The following is a 22,919-nucleotide window of genomic DNA, read 5'->3' as shown; positions in this document are numbered from 1 at the left end:
CCAAAAAATTCATTTTTTATCATGAAAAACAGTTTGAAGCTCTCCCCCCTGTCCTTATGCTTCTCTTATGGAGAAAGCTAAATAAGAGACCAAAACAGGACAACAAAGAGTTAATCTACAAATACCTCACCCTTTATCTCCTCTGACAGTCAGCACTGACCTCTCTGAGCTCTGATTACAGCTGTCACCCAGCTCTGTGCCTGTAATCCTCTGTTATCTGCTTTCTGCTGTCGGCTAACTCCCTCCTCTCCTTGCTATAGACCAGACCAGATAAGTTATACATGTTATATATCGTTTTAATCGTAACGAATTGAGGAACATGCATAACAAGTCAGTTTTACCCCAGGGCGAATGGCGTAAAAACACATTCCCCCCCAAATAAAAGAAATGCGTTTGTTTTTTCAATTTCACCACACTTTGAATTTTTTTCTGGTTTCGTAGTATACTTTATGCAAAAATTCAGCCTGTCATTACAAAGTACAATTAGTGACGCAAAAAATAAGGGCTCATGTGGGTCTGTAAGTGCTATGGCCTTTTAAGCACAAGGAGGAAAAAACGAAAACGCAAAAACGAAAATTAGCCTGGTCCCGAAGGGGTTAAAATCGCCTGGACTATTGATTTCTGCAAAAAAAAAAAAAAATAATAATACAACAGTGACTCTTTAACATTGTGTAGCGATAACCAAGTGTCACTGTGGTTATAACTTTCAAAATCAACAGTAGATGTGATATAAAGAAAGTTTGCAATTTACATTCATTATTTTTGTTGTTGCTGTTATCCTGCTGTAAAACAAAGTTGAACTTACCAGAAATCCAGGTCCAGTCTCCAGAAGGCAGATTTTCTGACTTGTGCTGGTTGTAAAAAAACAGACTAAACCCAGGGGATCCGGCCAGTACAGAGAGTCACGGCTCAAAGTGTCCAACAATCACATGACTGCTGATAACTAAAACAAAAAAAGAATGTAAATTGCAAACTTGCTTTATATCACATCTACTGCTGATTCAGATTTTGCAAGTTATAACAACAGTGACACTTTAAAAATAAAACCGTGATAAGGGTCAGAATAGTTTTAATTTTTTAAATGTAGCAAAACATAGGAAAAGCTATTAAAAGTGGAGATCATTGTAATCATCCAAACCTTAACAGCTTATATCACTGCACAGGAAACGACTATAAAAATATAAAGATATGGCGAGAATCCTAATGAGAAAGCCCTATGGAGCCCTGTGCTTTTTACACCACTGTTTACCTGCTGACAGGTCCACTTTAAGGCCAGTTCAAAAGGAGTAAAACTGGCGGAATTCCGCAGTGGAAGTCTCCGCCGAGGAATTCCGCCAGCCTCCGTCTCATACTGGCTGTCTATGGGAGGGCTTGCACACCTCCTCTCTCCGCGCAGAAGAAGTGACAGAATTGGCCTTTATTACAGTGGTACTCCGGTTCTCGAACTTAATTGGTTTCAGGAAGGCAGTTTGAGAACCGAGCAGTGTTTTCCCATAGGAAATAATGTAAATGTGATTAATTGGTTCCAGCAGCCACCAATAATTACCTACAATACTCATTTATTACACTGAAAAGTGACCAGTGTAATCACTACAGTACAGAGCAGCACTATACTGTACAGTACACTATATACAAGAAACATTCAACACAACCAGCAATTATAGTACAGTAGTCACTAACTCCTTACTCATCCTTTACTGTATAGTGCGCCTCCACCCCCAGCACTAATATATAGGAGATGGTGGTGCCCTGAATGTACTACTACTGTACTGTATATGCACTCCAGCAGTCTTATACAGTACAGGATGGGAGATGGTGGTGCACTGACTGTACTACTACTGTACTGTATATACACTCCAGCAGTCTTATACAGAGCTGTACAGGATGGGAGATGGTGGTGCCCTGACTGTACTACTACTGTACTGTATATGCAGTCCAGCAGTCTTATACAGTACAGGATGGGAGATGGTGGTGCACTGCCTGTACTACTACTGTACTGTATCTACACTCCAGCAGTCTTATACAGTACAGGATGGGAGATGGTGGTGCACTGACTGTACTACTACTGTACTGTATATGCACTCCAGCAGTCCTATACAGTACAGGATGGGAGATGGTGGTGCCCTGCCTGTACTACTACTGTACTGTATATACACTCCAGCAGACTTATACAGTACAGGATGGTAGATGGTGGTGCACTGCCTGTACTACTACTGTACTGTATATGCACTCCAGCAGTCTTATACAGGATGGGAGATGGTGGTGCCCTGACTGTACTACTACTGTACTGTATATGCACTCCAGCAGTCTTATACAGTACAGGATGGGAGATGGTGGTGCACTGCCTGTACTACTACTGTACTGTATATGCACTCCAGCAGTCTTATACAGGATGGGAGATGGTGGTGCCCTGACTGTACTACTACTGTACTGTATATACACTCCAGCAGTCCTATACAGTACAGGATGGGAGATGGTGGTGCACTGACTGTACTACTACTGTACTGTATATGCACTCCAGCAGTCCTATACAGTACAGGATGGGAGATGGTGGTGCACTGACTGTACTACTACTGTACTGTATATGCAGTCCAGCAGTCTTATACAGTACAGGTTGGGAGATGGTGGTGCACTGACTGTACTACTACTGTACTGTATATACACTCCAGCAGTCTTATACAGAGCTGTACAGGATGGGAGATGGTGGTGCACTGCCTGTACTACTACTGTACTGTATCTACACTCCAGCAGTCTTATACAGTACAGGATGGGAGATGGTGGTGCACTGACTGTACTACTACTGTACTGTATATGCACTCCAGCAGTCCTATACAGTACAGGATGGGAGATGGTGGTGCCCTGCCTGTACTACTACTGTACTGTATATACACTCCAGCAGACTTATACAGTACAGGATGGTAGATGGTGGTGCACTGCCTGTACTACTACTGTACTGTATATGCACTCCAGCAGTCTTATACAGGATGGGAGATGGTGGTGCCCTGACTGTACTACTACTGTACTGTATATGCACTCCAGCAGTCTTATACAGTACAGGATGGGAGATGGTGGTGCACTGCCTGTACTACTACTGTACTGTATATGCACCCCAGCAGTCTTATACAGGATGGGAGATGGTGGTGCCCTGACTGTACTACTACTGTACTGTATATACACTCCAGCAGTCCTATACAGTACAGGATGGGAGATGGTGGTGCACTGACTGTACTACTACTGTACTGTATATGCACTCCAGCAGTCCTATACAGTACAGGATGGGAGATGGTGGTGCACTGACTGTACTACTACTGTACTGTATATGCAGTCCAGCAGTCTTATACAGTACAGGATGGGAGATGGTGGTGCCCTGACTGTACTACTACTGTACTGTATATGCAGTCCAGCAGTCTTATACAGTACAGGTTGGGAGATGGTGGTGCACTGACTGTACTACTACTGTACTGTATATGCACTCCAGCAGTCTTATATAGTAGAGGATGGGAGATGGTGGTGCAGTGACTATACTACTACTGTACTGTATATGCACTCCAGCAGTCTTATACAGTACAGGATGGGAGATGGTGGTGCACTGCCTGTACTACTACTGTACTGTATATGCACTCCAGCAGTCTTATATAGTACTGTACAGGATGGAAGATGGTGGTGCACTGACTGTATTACTACTGTACTGTATATGCAGTCCAGCAGTCTTATACAGTACAGGATGGGAGATGGTGGTGCCCTGACTGTACTACTACTGTACTGTATATGCAGTCCAGCAGTCCTATACAGTACAGGATGGGAGATGGTGGTGCCCTGACTGTACTACTACTGTACAGTATATGCACTGCAGCAGTCTTATACAGTACAGGATGGGAGATGGTGGTGCACTGAATGTACTACTACTGTACTGTATATGCACTCCAGCAGTCTTATATAGTACAGGATGGGAGATGGTGGTGCACTGACTGTACTACTACTGTACTGTATATGCACTCCAGCAGTCTTATACAGTACAGGATGGGAGATGGTGGTGCCCTGCCTGTACTACTGTACTGTATATGCACTCCAGCAGTCTTATATAGTACTGTACTGTATGTGAAGCTTCACCAGTGCTAAACTGGTACAGCCCACCATACACGCTGGCAAAAACGTTCACATACTGAGCAAAGTTTGAATTCTGAACGTTACTTCCAGGTAAATTTCTGTTTGAATACCGCGGTATTACTGTACTTCACGACTGGGGGCCCGAAAAGTGTTTGAGAACCAAAGCAAACTTTCCTTGAAAATACTGTTGGGAGTTCCGAGCAGTTTAAGAACTGAGGTATCACTGTATATACATACTATAAAGAGACACTATTTTGGCACAGTATGACGGTATTATGTCACAGTATATTGGGATACTATTGGCACTGTATAGATGTCAGTTACATATGGGGGTTCTGTATGGCAGTATTATATCAGTATATTGGGATACTATTTTGGCACTGTATGGCAGTATTATATCACAGTATATTGGGATACTATTGGCACTGTATAGATGTCAGTTACATATGGGGGTTCTGTATGGCAGTATTATATCACAGTATATTGGGAGAGTATATTGCAGAGTTGTATCTCAGAAGAGATCACAGGAACCAAAGGAGAACCCGTAGGAGGGTCAGCGAGATCACAGTAGGAGCATCACACAAAGATGGGACTCAATTGTTCTGTTTATTAGTGCAACACGTTTCGGTTTGTCTATTGGATCACAGACCTTTATCAAGAACAATTGAGTCCCATCTTTGTGTGATGCTCCTACTGTGATGTCGCTGGTCCCCTGGACGCCGACCTGCGCTGACCCTCCTACGGGTTTCTCCTTTGGTTCCTGTGATCTCTTCTGAGATACAACTCTGCATGTTTCTACCTACCTTCGGTGGCTGCTACCTGAGGGATAGCTGCGGTCCCTGTCTGAGTGACACCATATACCTACAGTAGAGTTGTGCCATCATTTGCACAACCCCAAATGGTGAGTGCGTCCATCTTCCACTGGAATAGACACACTAGCCCACCACGTTATTGCACCAGGAGGCGCCCCTCTGTACTGTATGGCAGTATTATATCACAGTATATTGGGATACTATTGGCACTGTATGACTATAATATCACAGTATATTGGGATACTATTGGCACTGTATGACGGTATTATATGACTGTATATTGGGATACTATTGGCACTGTATGACGGTATTATATGACTGTATATTGGGATACTATTGGCACTGTATGACGGTATTATATGACTGTATATTGGGATACTATTGGCACTGTATGACGGTATTATATCCCTGTTTATTGGGATACTATTGGCACTGTATGACTATTATATCACAGTATATTGGGATACTATTGGCACTGTATGACGGTATTATATCACAGTACATTGGGATACTATTGGCACTGTATGACGTATTATATTACAGTATATTGGGATACTATTGGCACTGTATGACGGTATTATATCACAGTATATTGGGATACTATTGGCACTGTATGACGGTATCACTGTATATTGGGATACTATTGGCACTGTATGACGGTATTATATCACTGTATATTGGGATACTATTGGCACTGTATGGCTGTATTTTATCACTGTATATTGGGATACTATTGGCACTGTATGACTATTATATCACAGTATATTGGGATACTATTGGCACTGTATAACGGTATTATATCACTGTATATTGGGATACTATTGGCACTGTATGACGGTATTATATCACTGTATATTGGGATACTATTGGCACTGTATGACTATTATATCACAGTATATTGGGATACTATTGGCACTGTATGACGGTATTATATCACTGTATATTGGGATACTATTGGCACTGTATGACGGTATTATATCACTGTATATTGAGATACTATTGGCACTGTATGACGGTATGATATCACTGTATATTGGGATACTATTGGCACTGTATGACTATTATATCACTGTATATTGGGATACTATTGGCACTGTATGACGGTATTATATCACTGTATATTGGGATACTATTGGCACTGTATGACGGTATTATATCACTGTATATTGAGATACTATTGGCACTGTATGACGGTATGATATCACTGTATATTGGGAAACTATTGGCACTGTATGACTATTATATCACTGTATATTGGGATACTATTGGCACTGTATGACGGTATGATATCACTGTATATTGGGATACTATTGGCACTGTATAAGTGTCAGTTGCATATGGGGGTTCTGTATGGCCATATTACACCCTCCTGGCAGAACTCCAAAGTTAAAGAGATTGTCTGAATTAGAGTGTGCCTGCTATGACGTATATAACACAGATACAGGTCATGCTTCAGGAGCTGATACTGCTGCTTCCTATCAGACAGGCCCCTCACTATCTATGTGGTGGGATGTCTCCGCAGTCCTGTGAGCCCCTCTGTGGTGCAGCCAGCTTCCCCCCTCAGCACTGCATGGCACCATACTATGTGTGCAGCCAGCCTCCCCCTCAGCACTGCATGGCACCATACTATGTGTGCAGCCAGCCTCCCCCCTCAGCACTGCATGGCACCATACTATGTGTGCAGCCAGCCTCCCCCCTCAGCACTGCATCTGACCATACTGGACGTGCAGCCAGCTTCCCCCCTCAGCACTGCATGGCACCATACTATGTGTGCAGCCAGCCTCCCCCCTCAGCACTGCATGGCACCATACTATGTGTGCAGCCAGCCTCCCCCCTCAGCACTGCATCTGACCATACTGGACGTGCAGCCAGCTTCCCCCCTCAGCACTGCATGGCACCATACTATGTGTGCAGCCAGCTTCCCACTCAGCACTGCATGGCACCATACTATGTGTGCAGCCAGCTTCCCCCCTCAGCACTGCATGGCACCATACTATGTGTGCAGCCAGCCTCCCCCCTCAGCACTGCATGGCACCATACTATGTGTGCAGCCAGCCTCCCCCCTCAGCACTGCATGGCACCATACTATGTGTGCAGCCAGCCTCCCCCCTCAGCAGTGCATGGCACCATACTATGTGTGCAGCCAGCCTCCCCCCTCAGCACTGCATGGCACCATACTATGTGTGCAGCCAGCCTCCCCCCTCAGCACTGCATGGCACCATACTATGTGTGCAGCCAGCCTCCCCCCTCAGCACTGCATGGCACCATACTATGTGTGCAGCCAGCCTCCCCCCTCAGCACTGCATGGCACCATACTATGTGTGCAGCCAGCCTCCCCCCTCAGCACTGCATGGCACCATACTATGTGTGCAGCCAGCCTCCCCCCTCAGCACTGCATGGCACCATACTATGTGTGCAGCCAGCCTCCCCCCTCAGCACTGCATCTGACCATACTGGACGTGCAGCCAGCTTCCCCCCTCAGCACTGCATCTGACCATACTATGTGTGCAGCCAGCTTCCCCCCTCAGCACTGCATGGCACCATACTATGTGTGCAGCCAGCTTCCCCCTCAGCACTGCATGGCACCATACTATGTGTGCAGCCAGCTTCCCCCCTCAGCACTGCATGGCACCATACTATGTGTGCAGCCAGCTTCCCCCCTCAGCACTGCATGGCACCATACTATGTGTGCAGCCAGCCTCCCCCCTCAGCACTGCATGGCACCATACTATGTGTGCAGCCAGCCTTCCCCCTCAGCACTGCATGGCACCATACTATGTGTGCAGCCAGCTTCCCCCCTCAGCACTGCATGGCACCATACTATGTGTGCAGCCAGCTTCCCCCCTCAGCATTGCATGGCACCATACTATGTGCGCAGCCAGCCTCCCCCCTCAGCACTGCATGGCACCATACTATGTGTGCAGCCAGCTTCCCCCCTCAGCACTGCATGGCACCATACTATGTGTGCAGCCAGCTTCCCCCCTCAGCACTGCATCTGACCATACTGTGTGCGCAGCCAGCTTCCCCCCTCAGCACTGCATCTGACCATACTGTGTGCGCAGCCAGCTTCCCCCCTCAGCACTGCATCTGACCATACTGTGTGCGCAGCCAGCTTCCCTCCTCAGCACTGCATCTGACCATACTGTGTGCGCAGCCAGCTTCCCTCCTCAGCACTGCATCTGACCATACTGTGTGCGCAGCCAGCTTCCCCCCTCAGCACTGCATGGCACCATACTGTGTGCGCAGCCAGCTTCCCCCCTCAGCACTGCATCTGACCATACTGTGTGTGCAGCCAGCTTCCCCCCTCAGCACTGCATCTGACCATACTGTGTGTGCAGCCAGCTTCCCCCCTCAGCACTGCATCTGACCATACTGTGTGTGCAGCCAGCTTCCCCCCTCAGCACTGCATCTGACCATACTGTGTGTGCAGCCAGCTTCCCTCCTCAGCACTGCATGGCACCATACTATGTGTGCAGCCAGCTTCCCCCCTCAGCACTGCATGGCACCATACTATGTGTGCAGCCAGCTTCCCCCCTCAGCACTGCATGGCACCATACTATGTGTGCAGCCAGCTTCCCTCCTCAGCACTGCATGGCACCATACTATGTGTGCAGCCAGCTTCCCCCCTCAGCACTGCATGGCACCATACTATGTGTGCAGCCAGCTTCCCCCCTCAGCACTGCATGGCACCATACTATGTGTGCAGCCAGCCTCCCCCCTCAGCACTGCATGGCACCATACTATGTGTGCAGCCAGCTTCCCCCCTCAGCACTGCATCTGACCATACTGGACGTGCAGCCAGCTTTACCTCAGTCCGCAGGATCTGCTTGTAGATCAGATATAGCAGCGACCACAGACATACATGTAACCACAGAGCCGATAAGCATCCGGCCACATCACACAGCCGCGCTCCTATCTCCTGCCCGTCCTACAGCGGTCTGAGCGGCGTCACGTATCAGGCATAGCGCTCACACACCGGGGACACCCGGGGAAAGACCACCGCCACCGGAAGCTATGTCACGTGATAACATGGGAAAGTCTGGGTAGAAGCTATTGCCAAATGAGCAAAAGGACCTTTGATGACATCATACCCATGTGACCGGCTTCTGATGTGGGCGGAGCTATCGCCAGGCTGCTCTGATTCCTGCTCTCTCATTAGCATAGAGAAGCCGGTCACCCAGGTCTTATGTGTGGGAGAATTACAGCGGGTTTCTGGGCAGTTTCTGAGGGATTTCCTTTACCTGTGCAGTGGGATGAGGCAATGCTCTGCAGGAACAGAGGGCTGTGGCTGTACTGTTATGCAATGCTCTGCAGGATTAGAGGGCTGTGGCTGTACTGTTATGCAATGCTCTGCAGGATTAGAGGGCTGTGGCTGTACTGTTATGCAATGCTCTGCAGGGGATGTGTGGCTGTACTGTTATGCAGTGCTCTGCAGGGGATGTGTGGCTGTACTGTTATGCAGTGCTCTGCAGGGGATGTGCGGCTGTACTGTTATGCAGTGCTCTGCGGGGGATGTGTGGCTGTACTGTTATGCAGTGCTCTGCAGGGGATGTGTGGCTGTACTTTTATGCAGTGCTCTGCAGGGGATTTGTGGCTGTACTGTTATGCAGTGCTCTGCGGGGGATGTGCGGCTGTACTGTTATGCAGTGCTCTGCGGGGGATGTGTGGCTGTACTGTTATGCAATGCTCCGCAGGGCTGTACTGTTATGCAGTGCTCTGCAGGGGATGTGCGGCTGTACTGTTATGCTGTGCTCTGCAGGGGATGTGTGGCTGTACTGTTATGCAGTGCTCTGCAGGGGATGTGTGGCTGTACTGTTATGCAGTGCTCCGCAGGGGATGTGCGGGTGTGGCTGTACTGTTATGCAGTGCTCCGCAGGGGATGTGTGGCTGTACTGTTATGCAGTGCTCCGCAGGGGATGTGTGGCTGTACTGTTATGCAGTGCTCCGCAGGGGATGTGCGGCTGTACTGTTATGCAGTGCTCCGCAGGGGATGTGTGGCTGTACTGTTATGCAGTGCTCCGCAGGGGATGTGTGGCTGTACTGTTATGCAGTGCTCTGCAGGGGATGTGTGGCTGTACTGTTATGCAGTGCTCTGCAGGGGATGTGTGGCTGTACTGTTATGCAGTGCTCTGCAGGGGATGTGTGGCTGTACTGTTATGCTGTGCTCTGCAGGGGATGTGTGGCTGTACTGTTATGCAGTGCTCTGCAGGGGATGTGTGGCTGTACTGTTATGCAGTGCTCTGCAGGGGATGTGTGGCTGTATTTTTATGCAGTGCTCTGCAGAGATATGGGGCTGGTGGCTTTACTGCTGACAGTGCTGAGCAGTGTTCTGCAGGGACTTGGGTCTGTACTGTTGTTTACAGTCCTTGGCCTAAGCATCCATTAACCCTTTAGGGTACGTTCACACTTACCAGACCCGCAGCTTATTTTCTGCTGCGGATCCGCAGCAGATTTCATTTAAATAACTGAACACAGCATCAAATCTGCTGCGGATGTGCTGCAGATCTGCTGTGGATCCTGTAGGTGTGAACGCACCCTCAAAGTGACTGTACCACCAGGCCCAGGCTGAAGCACTGGAGGCTGGCCGACCCACCCTTAGTGGGAAGAAACCCTAGCCCCTCTATGATGTGACTTCATTAGAATCAATGGAACCCTATCATAGAGGGGCTAGGGTTTCCTCCCACTAAGGGTGGGTCGGCCCGCATCCAGTGCTTCAGCCTGGGCCTGGTGGTACAGTCACTATAAGGCCAGAACCAATATTCCCTTTTGCCCCCCCCCCCCCCCCCCCCCCCCCCCCCCCCCCCTCCTCCTCCTCCTCCTCCTCCTCCTCCTCCTCTTCAGAAAGGCCATAGCACTTGCATTTTTTTCACCTACAGGCCCATTTGGAGTCTTATTTTTGTGATGCTAATCATACTTTGCAATGAGACAATACTTCTATACAATATGGTGCAAAACCAGGAAAAGAAAATTTGCGGTATGAAATAAAAAAAAAAAAACAATTCATTTCGGGAGGATTTTGTTTTCACACCATTCGCTCTGTGCCAGAATTGACAAGTTATCTATGTTCCTCAATGTCTGTATGATAACAACAATAGGTAACATATAACTTTTTGTTTTAATGCTTTAAAGGAGACCTGTCATCGCGGCTGTCAGGGTGAAGCCCGCCCAACCCCCTGCTGGAGCCTCTTATACTTACCCCTTCCACAAAGTCCTGGACCCCGCCCTGCCACCGAGAAATCCCCGTCGGAAGCTGTGCGCGTGCTCACCAGAGATGAGTTCGACGCCCATAGAGAATGACTGCGCCAGGGACTTCGTGGAAGGGGTAAGTATAAGGGGCTCCAGCAGGGGGTCGGGCGGGCAATGTCTTTTATTGGTTTCACAACAAATACAACGTTTTTATGGACGCAGCCGCTTTGTCAAGCATAAATACATAAGTTACATCATGCTACATTTTATATCCAGCCCTGGTATAGGATAGGTTTACTTGCAGGAGTGTAATTCTGCATTTACTCGGAACGATTATCGTTCAAATTTGCACGATAACGATTGAATTCGTACGTGTACACGCAGCGAACAATCAAACGACGAGCAAGAAATCGTTCATTTTGATCTTACAACATGTTCTTAAATCGCCTTTCGTCGTTTGCAGAAAATTCGCAGATTGTCCGTGTAAACAGTCGTTCACTGATTTAACCTATGTGCGAGATAGGCTTAAGCGATCGCAGAACGATCGAAAAACAATTTTCCGTACGATATATTGTACCGTCTAAATCGTTAATCGTACGATCGGGCCAATTATCGTTTCGTGTAAACGCAGCATAAGGCTGGGTTCACACTACGTATATTTCAGTCAGTATTGTGGTCCTCATATTGCAACCAAAACCAGGAGTGGATTAAAAACACAGAAAGGCTCTGTCCACACAATGTTGAAATTGAGTGGATGGCCGCCATATAACAGTAAATAACTGCCATTATTTCAATACAACAGCCGTTGTTTTAAAATAACAGCAAATATTTGCCATTAAATGGCGGCCATCCACTCAATTTCAACATTGTGTGAACAGAGCCTTTCTGTGTTTTTAATCCACTCCTGGTTTTGGTTGCAATATGAGGACCACAATACTGACTGAAATATACGTAGTGTGAACCCAGCCTAACGCAGCATAACATTACATGATCAATTGAAACCACACCTACCACTACCACAAATACATGATGTGCCAGGTATCTTTAATGGTGGGACGGGAGTCCACAGAAGTTCCGATCCTTTCACAGAGCTACATAAATCATGTACCACTCTATTTGTAAAAAAATATATGCTGCGCATGCATGCCTACTGGCACATGCACAATTGGGATAAGCACTAGCTAAAACAAACTGACATGTACAAGTGCGCACGCGCTGTACTGTTGTAGATAGTCCTTGGTCTGAGCATATATTAACCCTTTAATATATATATTCCTTTTTACACTTTTTTTCCTCCTTCTGTTTTAAAGGCATTGAGCTAGCATATGGAGTTTTATTTTTTGTGACACCAATAGTACTTTTTATAATGAGACACTTAATTCGTCCTTATAATATGCTGCAAAACCAGAAAAAAAGCAATTGTTTACATTTTGGGAGGGTTTTGTCTTTACACCATTGGGCGTGCCAAAACCGATGTGTTATCTACGTTCCCCAAGTCGGTAAGATTACAATGATAGGCAACTTATATAACTTTTTTAGTTTACTGCTTCAAAAAAATTTAAAACCTTTAAAAAATGTTTTAAATTGCTGATCCTTATAAAGCTTTTATTTTTTGGGCTATGGGGCTATTTGATGCGTCATTTCTTGCGCCATGACCTGTACTTTATATCATTAACTTGGTTGCATAAAAGCAAATTTATGATCGCTTTGTATTCAAATGTATCTGGAAGTGATGTGACCAATTATCAACAATTTTGCAGATTTTTGTGTTTACCATGCGAGATCAGGAATGCCATAATTTAATAGTTTGGGCGACTCCGCACATGGCCATTGCAAATATGTTTTTTTATTTTTTTTAGGCTATGTGCACACTAAGTATGAGACCGGCCTTTCCGTGACTCCGGCCGGGTCACGGAACGGCCGGTCTCAGCCCGGATCATCTTTCCTCCGTGGAGCTCTGATGCGGGCGCATCACCGCGCGCCCGCATCAGAGCTTCCCATAGCACAGAGTGAAGCAAGCGGCCGGAGCCGCTCGCTTCACTGTGTGAACTGACAGGTCCTTCTGCAGGCGGAATTCACTGAATTCCGTCCGCAAATAATGGACCTGTCAGTTGTTTGCGGCGCCGTATGGGAACCGGTCGGAGCGTATACGATGTGTGTATGCTTCAGCCAGGATCCCATAGCAAGTAATGCTATGTTCCACCCCGCAAATCTACGGCTGTAGTTCTGCGGCGAGAACTACGGCCGTAGATTTACGTAGTGTGAACATAGCCTTAAACTAAAAATTTGAAAAAGGGGGGTGACTTTCAATATGGGAAAGCATTTTTTATTTATAAAAAAAACAAAAAAAACATTTTCTATTTTTTAATCTTGTACACTAATTTGCTGTCATCCCAGGGGACTTCTATGAGGAATATACTGATTGATACTAATTGATACTGATAAGTTTACATACTTCTGCAGAATTTTTGCTTTCTTTTCACTTTTTTTCAGAGAATAAGAATGATAACACAAAGACTGTTTTTGCACTCATGGTCAGTGGTTGGGTGAAGCCATTTCTTTTCAACTGTGTTTTCTTTTTTTTGAAATCATAATGAAACAAAAACAAAAATCAAAAACATCCAAATGACCCTGATCAAAAGTTTAGATACCCTGGTGATTTGGGCCTGATAACTTGCACATGTGGTTGACACAAATGGGTTTGAATGGCTACTAAGGGTAGCTTCACATCCGAATCCTCAGCGGATTTCATGCAGCGAGTTTGCAGCGAAATCGGCTGCGGATCCTGGTATAGTGAAGTTCTATGGGGTGCACTGATTGGCTAATAAGATGCGAGGGGAGTCGGGAGCTTCACACAGCCGCAGCGCCAAGCAGGTAATGTATGCTCTGGGCCAGGGCGGCCGGGGGTCAAAGGGGTCGGGTCTCATATCTGCAGTGGAATGAATATTCCGCTGCGAGTATGTGACCCCATAGAACTTCACTATACCAGGATCCGCTGCGTATTTCGCTGCAAACTCGCAGCGTGAAATCCGCTGCAGATGCGGTACGTGTGAAGGCCCCCTTAGGGTGCCTTCACACATACTGGATCCGTAGCGGATTTCAGGCAGCGTTTTGCAGCAAAATCTGCTGCGGATCCATGTAGTGTGAAGGTCTATAGGTTACATATCCGCAGCCCCTTTAACCCCAGCAGCCCCGGCCAGGAGCATACATCACCTGCTCCAGGCTCCTGCTTGCTTTGGGGCCTCCCAGCATCTTCTGGCAGTCAGCCAATTAGTGCGCTGCCCCGCAGGTGATGTATGCTCCAGGGCTGCCCCCGGCCCGGAGCATACATTACCTGCTTGGTGGCGCGGCTGTGTGTAAGGCTCCCGGCTCCCCATCATCCAATCAGTGCTGCCGTGCACTGATTGGCTGATGAGGACCGATGGGAGCTGGGAGCCTCACACACAGCTGCGGTGCCGAGCAGGTAACGTATGCTGCTGGTGGCGTGATGGGGGTGGTTAAAGGGGCCAGTCACATACAGGCAACAGAATAAAAATTCCACTGCGTGTATGTGACCCATTCAGCTTCACACTACCAGGATCCACAAAGGATTTCGCTGCAAACTCGCAGCGTGAAATCCGCTGCGGATCCGGTATGTGTGAAGGCACCCTTAAAGTAACAACATCCTCACCTGTTTGCTTGTAATTTGTGTGTACACATGAAAGCTGAGCTTGTTTCTGGGACCCAGACAGACTCTTGCATCTTTTATTTAGCCACTGATGTTTCTGGATTGTGAGTCTTAGGGCCCTTTTACACGGAAAGATTATCTGACAGATTATCTGCCAAAGATTTGAAGCCAAAGCCAGGAATGGACTATAAACAGAGAGCAGGTAATAAAGGAAAGCCTGAGATTTCTCCTCTTTTCTAATCCATTCCTGGTTTTGGCTTCAAATCTTTGGCAGATAATCTGTCAGATAATCTTTCAGTGTAAAAGGGCCCTTAGGGTAATATTACACCAACAGACCTGATGACAGATTATCTGCCAAAGATTTGAAGCCAAACCCAGGAACAGACTATAAACAGAGAACAGGTCATAAAGAAAAGACTGGATTTCTCCTCTTTTCAAATCCACTCCTGGGTTTGGCTTCAAATCTTTGGCAGATAATCTGTCGTCAGATCTGTTGGTGTAATAGTACCCTTAGGGAAAGCAGAAGAAGTAGTTGAACTGTATAAAACAGGAAAGGGATACAAAAAGATATCCAAGGGATAGATAATGCCAGTCAGCAGTGTTTCAACTGTGATTACCAAATAGAAAATCTGGGGCTTTTTACAAACCAAACCACACTCATTAGCTGAAATACAGGACTCTCTGAAATCTAGAGGTGTGGCTAAGGAGGCACTTGAACAAAAATGGGCTACATAGTCGAGTCGCCAATGCCACAAAGTATCTTGCCTACAATATGCCAAACAGCACAGAGACAAGCCTTAAGGTAATTTGGAGTGATGATACCAAAATCAAACTTTTTGCCAACAAGGCCTATGATGAAAGGAAAACCACTGGATCACTGATGTTTTGGGGATGTGTTAGCTACAACGGCACAGGAAACAGTCAAAGTTGAAGGAAATATGAAGGCAGCACGCTTCCAGCAATTACTGGAGGCAAATATGCACTCATCAGCCCCGAAGATGCGTATGGGACGTACTTGGACGTTCCAACATGACGATTCAAAACACTGGCTACAGCAGCACAAAGTAAGGGCGGGTTCACACTACGGAATTCTCGCGGACAATGTCCGCGGAATTCCGTCAGCTGTCCGCCCGCACGGGCACGCGCTTTTCCGCCGGCTCCATAGACACAATTCTATGGGCCGGCGTATTCCGCTATATGCTGAAAGAAGTGTCATGTCACTTGTTTCAGCGGATCGCGAAATACGCCGGCCCATAGAATGGTGTCTATGGAGCCGGCGGAAAAGCGCGTGCCCGTGCGGGTGGACAGCTGACGGAATTCCGCGGACATTGTCCGCGAGAATTCCGTAGTGTGAACCCGCCCTAAAGGTTCTGGAATGGCCATCTTAGTCTCCTGACCTCAATATCACTCTGACCCTGCCTATACGGCACTCTCCACCAATAATAACATGCATTTTTGATGGGAAAGACCACCAAGAAATCCTTTATACTGTAAGATATAAAATGTCCGGGACATAAGTTTAAGAATGGAGCAGAGAACTCCTTGTATGAAAGGGGGGTGACAATACCATTTTAATGGAGTATGAATACCGCGTCAATGTGTTTGCTTCTCAAGCCACTCCAATTAGCCAGGAAAGTCTAAAATAGTGATAACTAGAAAATGTACCCGGCGCTGCCCGGGTATAAAGTGTCAGTGTGTTAATTAGATTTGTTCTAAGGTGCCCAGGAGGCCAAGCTAAAGGTATTGTTTCATCTGAGTTAATCAGTGGAATTAGTGTATACCTGTAGTGCATAGTTGGAGGGGTTCTGTATACCCACAATGTATAGTTTGTAGGGGTCTCGCATATCTGTAGTGCATAGTTGGGGGGGCTGTATACCTATAGTGTATAGTTGGGGGGTCCTATATACCTGTAGTGTGTAGTTGAGGGAGGTCCTGTATACCTGCAGTGTTCAGTTGGTGAAGGTCCTGTATACCTGTACTGTATAATTCGGTGGTCCTGTATACCTGTAGTATATAGTTGGTGCTGTATACCTGTAATGTATAGTTGGTGGAGGTCTTGTATACCTGTAGTTTATAGTTTGAGGGTCCTGGATACCTGTAGTGTATAATTGGTGGAGGTCTTGTATACCTGTAGTATATAGTTCGGGGGTCCTGTATACCTGTAGTGCATAGTTTGAGGGTCCTGTATAACTGTAGTATAGAGTTGGTGGAGGTCCTGTATACCTGTGGTGTATAGTTTGGGGTCCTATATACCTGTAGTATATAGTTGGTGGAGTTCCTGTATACCTGTAGTATATAGCTTTGGGGTAGGGCTGGGCGATAATGGCCTAAATGAATATCGCGATTTATCGTACATGTAGCCGCGGTAACGATAAATTGACCGATAATTATGACACGCCCCTTTTAAAAGCCACACCCCTTTTGAAAACCCCATTTTCCGATGGTAATACAAACGTGGATTTATTCCATATAACTAAGCAAACTTCACAAGTAGTACACAACGTTTTGGCGTCTCCTACACCATTTTCAAGTGCCACTTGAAAATGGCGTAGGAGACGGCGAAACATCGTATATTACTTGTTAAGTTTGCTGCACATTGTTATATGTAATAAATTCACGTTTGTATTACCATCAGAGTGTATCTATATCATCTATCTCCTATCTATCTATCTCCTATCTATCTATCTCCTATCTCCTATCTACGTATATCATCTATCTATCTCCTATCTATCATCTATCTCCTATCTATCTATCTATCTCCTATCTATCTATCTATCTATCTCCTATCTATCTATCTATCTATCTATCTATCTATCTATCTATCTATCTATCTATCTATCTCCTATCTACGTATATCATCTATCTATCTCCTATGTATCTATATCATCTATCTCTCTCTCTCCTATCTATCTGTCTATACATACACACACACACACACATATATGTGTGTGTGTGTGTGTATAGACAGATAGATAGGAGATAGATAGGAGATAGATAGGAGAGAGATAGAGAGAGAGATAGAGAGAGAGATAGAGAGAGAGAGAGATAGAGAGAGAGATAGAGAGAGAGATAGAGAGAGAGATAGAGAGAGAGATAGAGAGAGAGATAGAGAGAGAGATAGAGAGAGAGATAGAGAGAGAGAGAGATAGGAGATAGATAGATGGATAGAGATAGAGAGATAGATAGATAGATAGATAGATAGGAGATAGATAGATAGATAATAGATAGATAGATAGAGATAGATAGATAGATAGAGATAGATAGGAGATAGATAGATAGATAGAGAGATAGGAGATAGATAGATAGATAGATAGGAGATAGATAGATAGATAGATAGATAGGAGATAGATAGATAGATAGGAGATAGATAGATAGATTGATAGATAAATGATAGATAGATAGAAGATAGATAGATAGATAGATAGATGTTCTATCTATCTATATCATATCATCTATCTATCTTCTATCTATCCATCCCCAGTCACTCAGTGGCTGCAGGGGGTCAGGTATAGGTCGGCACCTCCATGTTCCCCCGGGCACCGCTCTCTCTCTCCCGCACAGGAATCCTCGGCCCCTGTCACGCAATGATGTAGCACATATATCTGTGTCCCGGACTGAGCGTCACACATGGCCGCTTCCAGCACTGACAAAACATAACGGGGCTCCGAGAATTCCTGTGCGGTACAGAGTGCGGTGGCCAGTGAAGCATGGTGGTGCCGACCGATACCTGACCCCAACTGTATATGCGGGAGAGGGGGGGCAGGGCTCACCGTGCAGCTTCCAGAGAAGCTAGAAGTGAGCCCCCGGCAGCAGCAGCACAAAGCACTCACTGGAGGGGACCCTGCCGTCTGTGTGCAGCCTGTCACATCTCCAGCCTTCCTCTTCAGCCCCCCGCAGCAGGATCTTCCATCCCCTGCCCTGCAGCAGGATATGTGCGTCCTGGCTGGGATCAGGAGGTGAATCGGATCATCAGCTTTCCAGCCTTCACCTCTCCACGCGGGACCCCTCTCTCTCCCTGCACCAGAGCATGCGGCCGCCGGGTGGGGGGGGGAAATACCGCAGATACCGTCCTGGCAGAGTTGAGGTCGGTTAACCGACGCCAGTGACGGTATCGATATTTTTGCGGTATACCGCCCAGCCCTACTTTGGGGTCCTGTATACCTGTAGTATAGAGTTGATGAAGGTGCTGTATACCTGTAGTATAGAGTTGGTGTAGGTCCTGTATACCTGTAGTGTATAGTTTTGAGGTCCTGTATACCTGAAGTATATAGTTGGTGGAGGTCCTGTATACCTGTAGTATATAGTTAGTGGAGGTCCTGTATACCTGAAGTATATAGTTGGTGGAGGTCCTGTATACCTGTAGTGTATAGTTTTGGGGTCCTGTATACCTGTAGTGTAAAGTTTGGGGTCCTGTATACCTGTAGTATATAGTTGGTGGAGGTCCCGTGCACCTGTAGTGTATAGTTTTGGGGTCCTGTATACCTGTAGTGTCCTGTATAACTGCAGGGTCTTATTTACCATTAGGCACCCATGGTCTGGTGCGTAGGGTAGCACCTTGCAGAGGGGCAGTACCCTCCCGTTCAGACTTGCCAGAAAATCTGGTGTCTTTTCGAGGGGGTATGGCGGTATTGGTCATGTCTGGTATGGTGGTGTTATCCAGTCACAGTATGGCGGTATTGGTCAGGTCTGGTGTGGCGGTGTTCTCCAGTCACAGTGTGGCGGTATTGGTCAGGTCTGGTATAGTGGTGTTATCCAGTCACAGTATGGCGGTATTGGTCATGTCTGGTATGGCAGTGTTATCCAGTCACAGTATGGCAGTATTGGTCAGGTCTGGTATGGCAGTGTTATCCAGTCACAGTATGGTAGTATTGGTCAGGTCTGGTATGGCAGTGTTATCCAGTCACAGTATGGCGGTATTGGTCAGGTGTGGTATAGCAGTTTTTTCCAGTCATAGTATGGTGGTATTGGTCAGGTCTGGTATGACAGTGTTACCCAGTCACAGTATGGTAGTATTGGTCAGGTCTGGTGTGGCGGTGTTATCCAGTCATGGTATGGTGATATTGGTCAGGTCTGGTATGGCAGTGTTATCCAGTCACAGTATGGCGGTATTGGTCAGGTGTGGTATGACAGTGTTATCCAGTTACAGTATGGCGGTATTGGTCAGGTGTGGTATAGCAGTTTTTTCCAGTCATAGTATGGTGGTATTGGTCAGGTCTGGTATGACAGTGTTACCCAGTAACAGTATGGTAGTATTGGTCAGGTCTGGTGTGGCGGTGTTATCCATTCATGGTATGGTGATATTGGTCAGGTGTGGAATGACAGTGTTATCCAGCACAGTATGGCGGTATTGGTCAGGTCTGGTATGACAGTGTTATCCAGTTACAGTATGGCGGTATTGGTCAGGTCTGGTATAGCAGTTTTTTCCAGTCATAGTATGGTGGTATTGGTCAGGTCTGGTATAGCGGTGTTATCCAGTCATAGTATGGCGGTATTGGTCAGGTCTGATATGATGGTGTTATCCAGTCACAGTTTGGTGGTATTGGTCAGGTCTGGTATGGCAGTGTTATCCAGTCACAGTATGGCGGTATTGGTCAGGTCTGGTATGGCAGTTGTTATCCAGTCACAGTATGGTGGTATTGGTCAGGTCTGGTATGACAGTGTTATCCAGCACAGTATGGCGGTATTGGTCAGGTCTGGTGTGGCAGTGTTATCCAGTCACAGTATATGGCAGTATTAATCAGGTCTGGTATGGCAGTGTTATCCAGTCACAGTGTGGCGGTATTGGTCAGGTCTGGTATGACAGTGTTATCCAGCACAGTATGGCGGTATTGGTCAGGTCTGGTATGACAGTGTTATCCAGCACAGTATGGCGGTATTGGTCAGGCCTGGTGTGGCGGTGTTATCCAGTCACAGTATGGTGGTATTGGTCAGGTCTGGCAGTGTTACCCAGTCACAGTTTGGTATACCTGTTGTGCCCTGTATATACATGTACTGTATAGATGGAGTAGGGGGTCCGATATATACATGTACTGTATAGATGCAGTAGGGGGCCCTGTATATACATGTTCTGTATAGATGGAGTAGGGGGCCCTGTATATACATGTACTGTATAGATGGAGTAGGAGGCCCTGTATATACATGTACTGTATAGATGGAGTAGGGGGTCTACCAGTTATTACTGTGGATGTTGTGAGGCAGCTGCCCTAGCAACCACAGCTCCCTGTGGAAATGAAAGCAGTAATCCTATTGGTTGCTAAGGCTCCAACTGCCGTTTTCTCTGGGCAAAGCTGCAGCTAATTATATCACCTGTGTTTGCAGTGAGGAGATTTTCCCATTCATCTCTATGGGGCGCCGCTCTTCCCCCCTTCCCCTCCCCTCCTGTACATCTGGCAGGGACGGGACGTTCACTAAAACCTTCCCGGGCACCCAATGTATCTGTGTGCCAAATTTGGGGTCAAACGGTTCAGGCGTTTGGAAGTCTATTTGGGACAGACAGACAAACAGACTTTGATTTTTATTATATAGACTAGAAAATGTACCCGGCGCTGCCCGGGTATAAAGTGTCAGTGTGTTAATTAGATTTGTTCTAAGGTGCCCAGGAGGCCAAGCTTAAGGTATTGTTTCATCTGAGTTAATCAGTGGAATTAGTGTATACCTGTAGTGCATAGTTGGAGGGGTTCTGTATACCCACAATGTATAGTTTTTAGGGGTCTCGCATATCTGTAGTGCATAGTTGGGGGGGCTGTATACCTATAGTGTATAGTTGGGGGGTCCTGTATACCTGTAGTGTGTAGTTGGGGGGGGCTGTATACCTGTAGTGTATAGTTGAGGGAGGTCCTGTATACCTGCAGTGTACAGTTGGTGAAGGTCCTGTATACCTGTACTGTATAGTTCGGGGGTCCTGTATACCTGTAGTATATAGTTGGTGCTGTATACCTGTAATGTATAGTTGGTGGAGGTCTTGTATACCTGTAGTTTATAGTTTAAGGGTCCTGGATACCTGTAGTGAATAATTGGTGGAGGTCTTGTATACCTGTAGTATATAGTTCGGGGGGTCCTGTACACCTGTAGTGCATAGTTTGAGGGTCCTGTACAACTGTAGTATAGAGTTGGTGGAGGTCCTGTATACCTGTAGTGTATAGTTTGGGGTCCTATATACCTGTAGTATATAGTTGGTGGAGTTCCTGTATACCTGCAGTATATAGCTTTTGGGGTCCTGTATACCTGTAGTGTATAGTTTGGGGTCCTGTATACCTGTAGTATATAGTTGATGGAGTTCCTGTATATAGCTTTGGGGTCCTGTATATCTGTAGTAAAGAGTTGGTGAAGGTGCTGTACTACAGGTATTGTAGTATAGAGTTGGTGTAGGTCCTGTATACCTGTAGTGTATAGTTTTGAGGTCCTGTATACCTGTAGTGTATAGTTTGGGGTCCTATATACCTGTAGTATATAGTTGGTGGAGTTCCTGTATACCTGTAGTGTATAGTTTGGGGTCCTGTATACCTGTAGTATATAGTTGGTGGAGGTCCCGTGCACTTGTAGTGTACAGTTTTGGGGTCCTGTATACCTGTAGTGTCCTGTATACCTGCAGGGTCGTATTTACCATTAGGCACCCATGGTCTGGTGCGTAGGGTAGCACCTTGCAGAGGGGCAGTACCCTCCCGTTCAGACTTGCCAGAAAATCTTTGGTCATGTCTTGTATAGCGGTGTTATCCAGTCACAGTATGGCGGTATTGGTCAGGTCTGGTATGGCAGTGTTATCCAGTCACAGTATGGTGGTATTGGTCAGGTCTGGTGTGGCGGTGTTACCCAGTCACAGTATGGTGGTATTGGTCAGGTCTGGTATGGCAGTGTTATCCAGTCACAGTATGGTGGTATTGGTCAGGTCTGGTATTACAGTGTTATCCAGCACAGTATGGCGGTATTGGTCAGGTCTGGTGTGGCAGTGTTATCCAGTCTCAGTATATGGCAGTATTGATCAGGTCTGGTATGGCAGTGTTATCCAGTCACAGTATGGTGGTATTGGTCAGGTCTGGTGTGGCGGTGTTACCCAGTCACAGTATGGTGGTATTGGTCAGGTCTGGTATGGCAGTGTTATCCAGTCACAGTATGGTGGTATTGGTCAGGTCTGGTATTACAGTGTTATC

At 46.5% G+C, this 22,919-nt stretch overlaps 1 protein-coding gene across 3 annotated transcripts in view; it reads right to left on the bottom strand.

Moving 5' to 3' along the window:
- The window catches only part of C9orf72 (C9orf72-SMCR8 complex subunit), a 28,104-nt gene extending 19,105 nt beyond the window's left edge, over positions 1-8,999 (bottom strand). The window contains exons 1-2 of one of the 3 annotated variants that reach the window (XM_069961984.1): positions 8,728-8,999; positions 806-943 (exon numbers count right to left, since the gene is read on the bottom strand). The gene's annotated coding sequence lies outside the window, so the exon portion shown is untranslated. The remainder of the gene's footprint in view (positions 1-805; positions 944-8,727) is intronic. The other 2 variants (XM_069961982.1, XM_069961983.1) reach the window with 2 other exon arrangements.
- Positions 9,000-22,919: the final 13,920 nt, after the last annotated feature.

This window comes from Dendropsophus ebraccatus, chromosome 3 (genome assembly GCF_027789765.1).
Source record: "Dendropsophus ebraccatus isolate aDenEbr1 chromosome 3, aDenEbr1.pat, whole genome shotgun sequence".
NCBI lineage: Eukaryota > Metazoa > Chordata > Amphibia > Anura > Hylidae > Dendropsophus > Dendropsophus ebraccatus.
The sequence above is the reverse complement of the archived record's forward strand: the minus strand, read 5'-3'. Positions and strand labels throughout refer to the sequence as shown.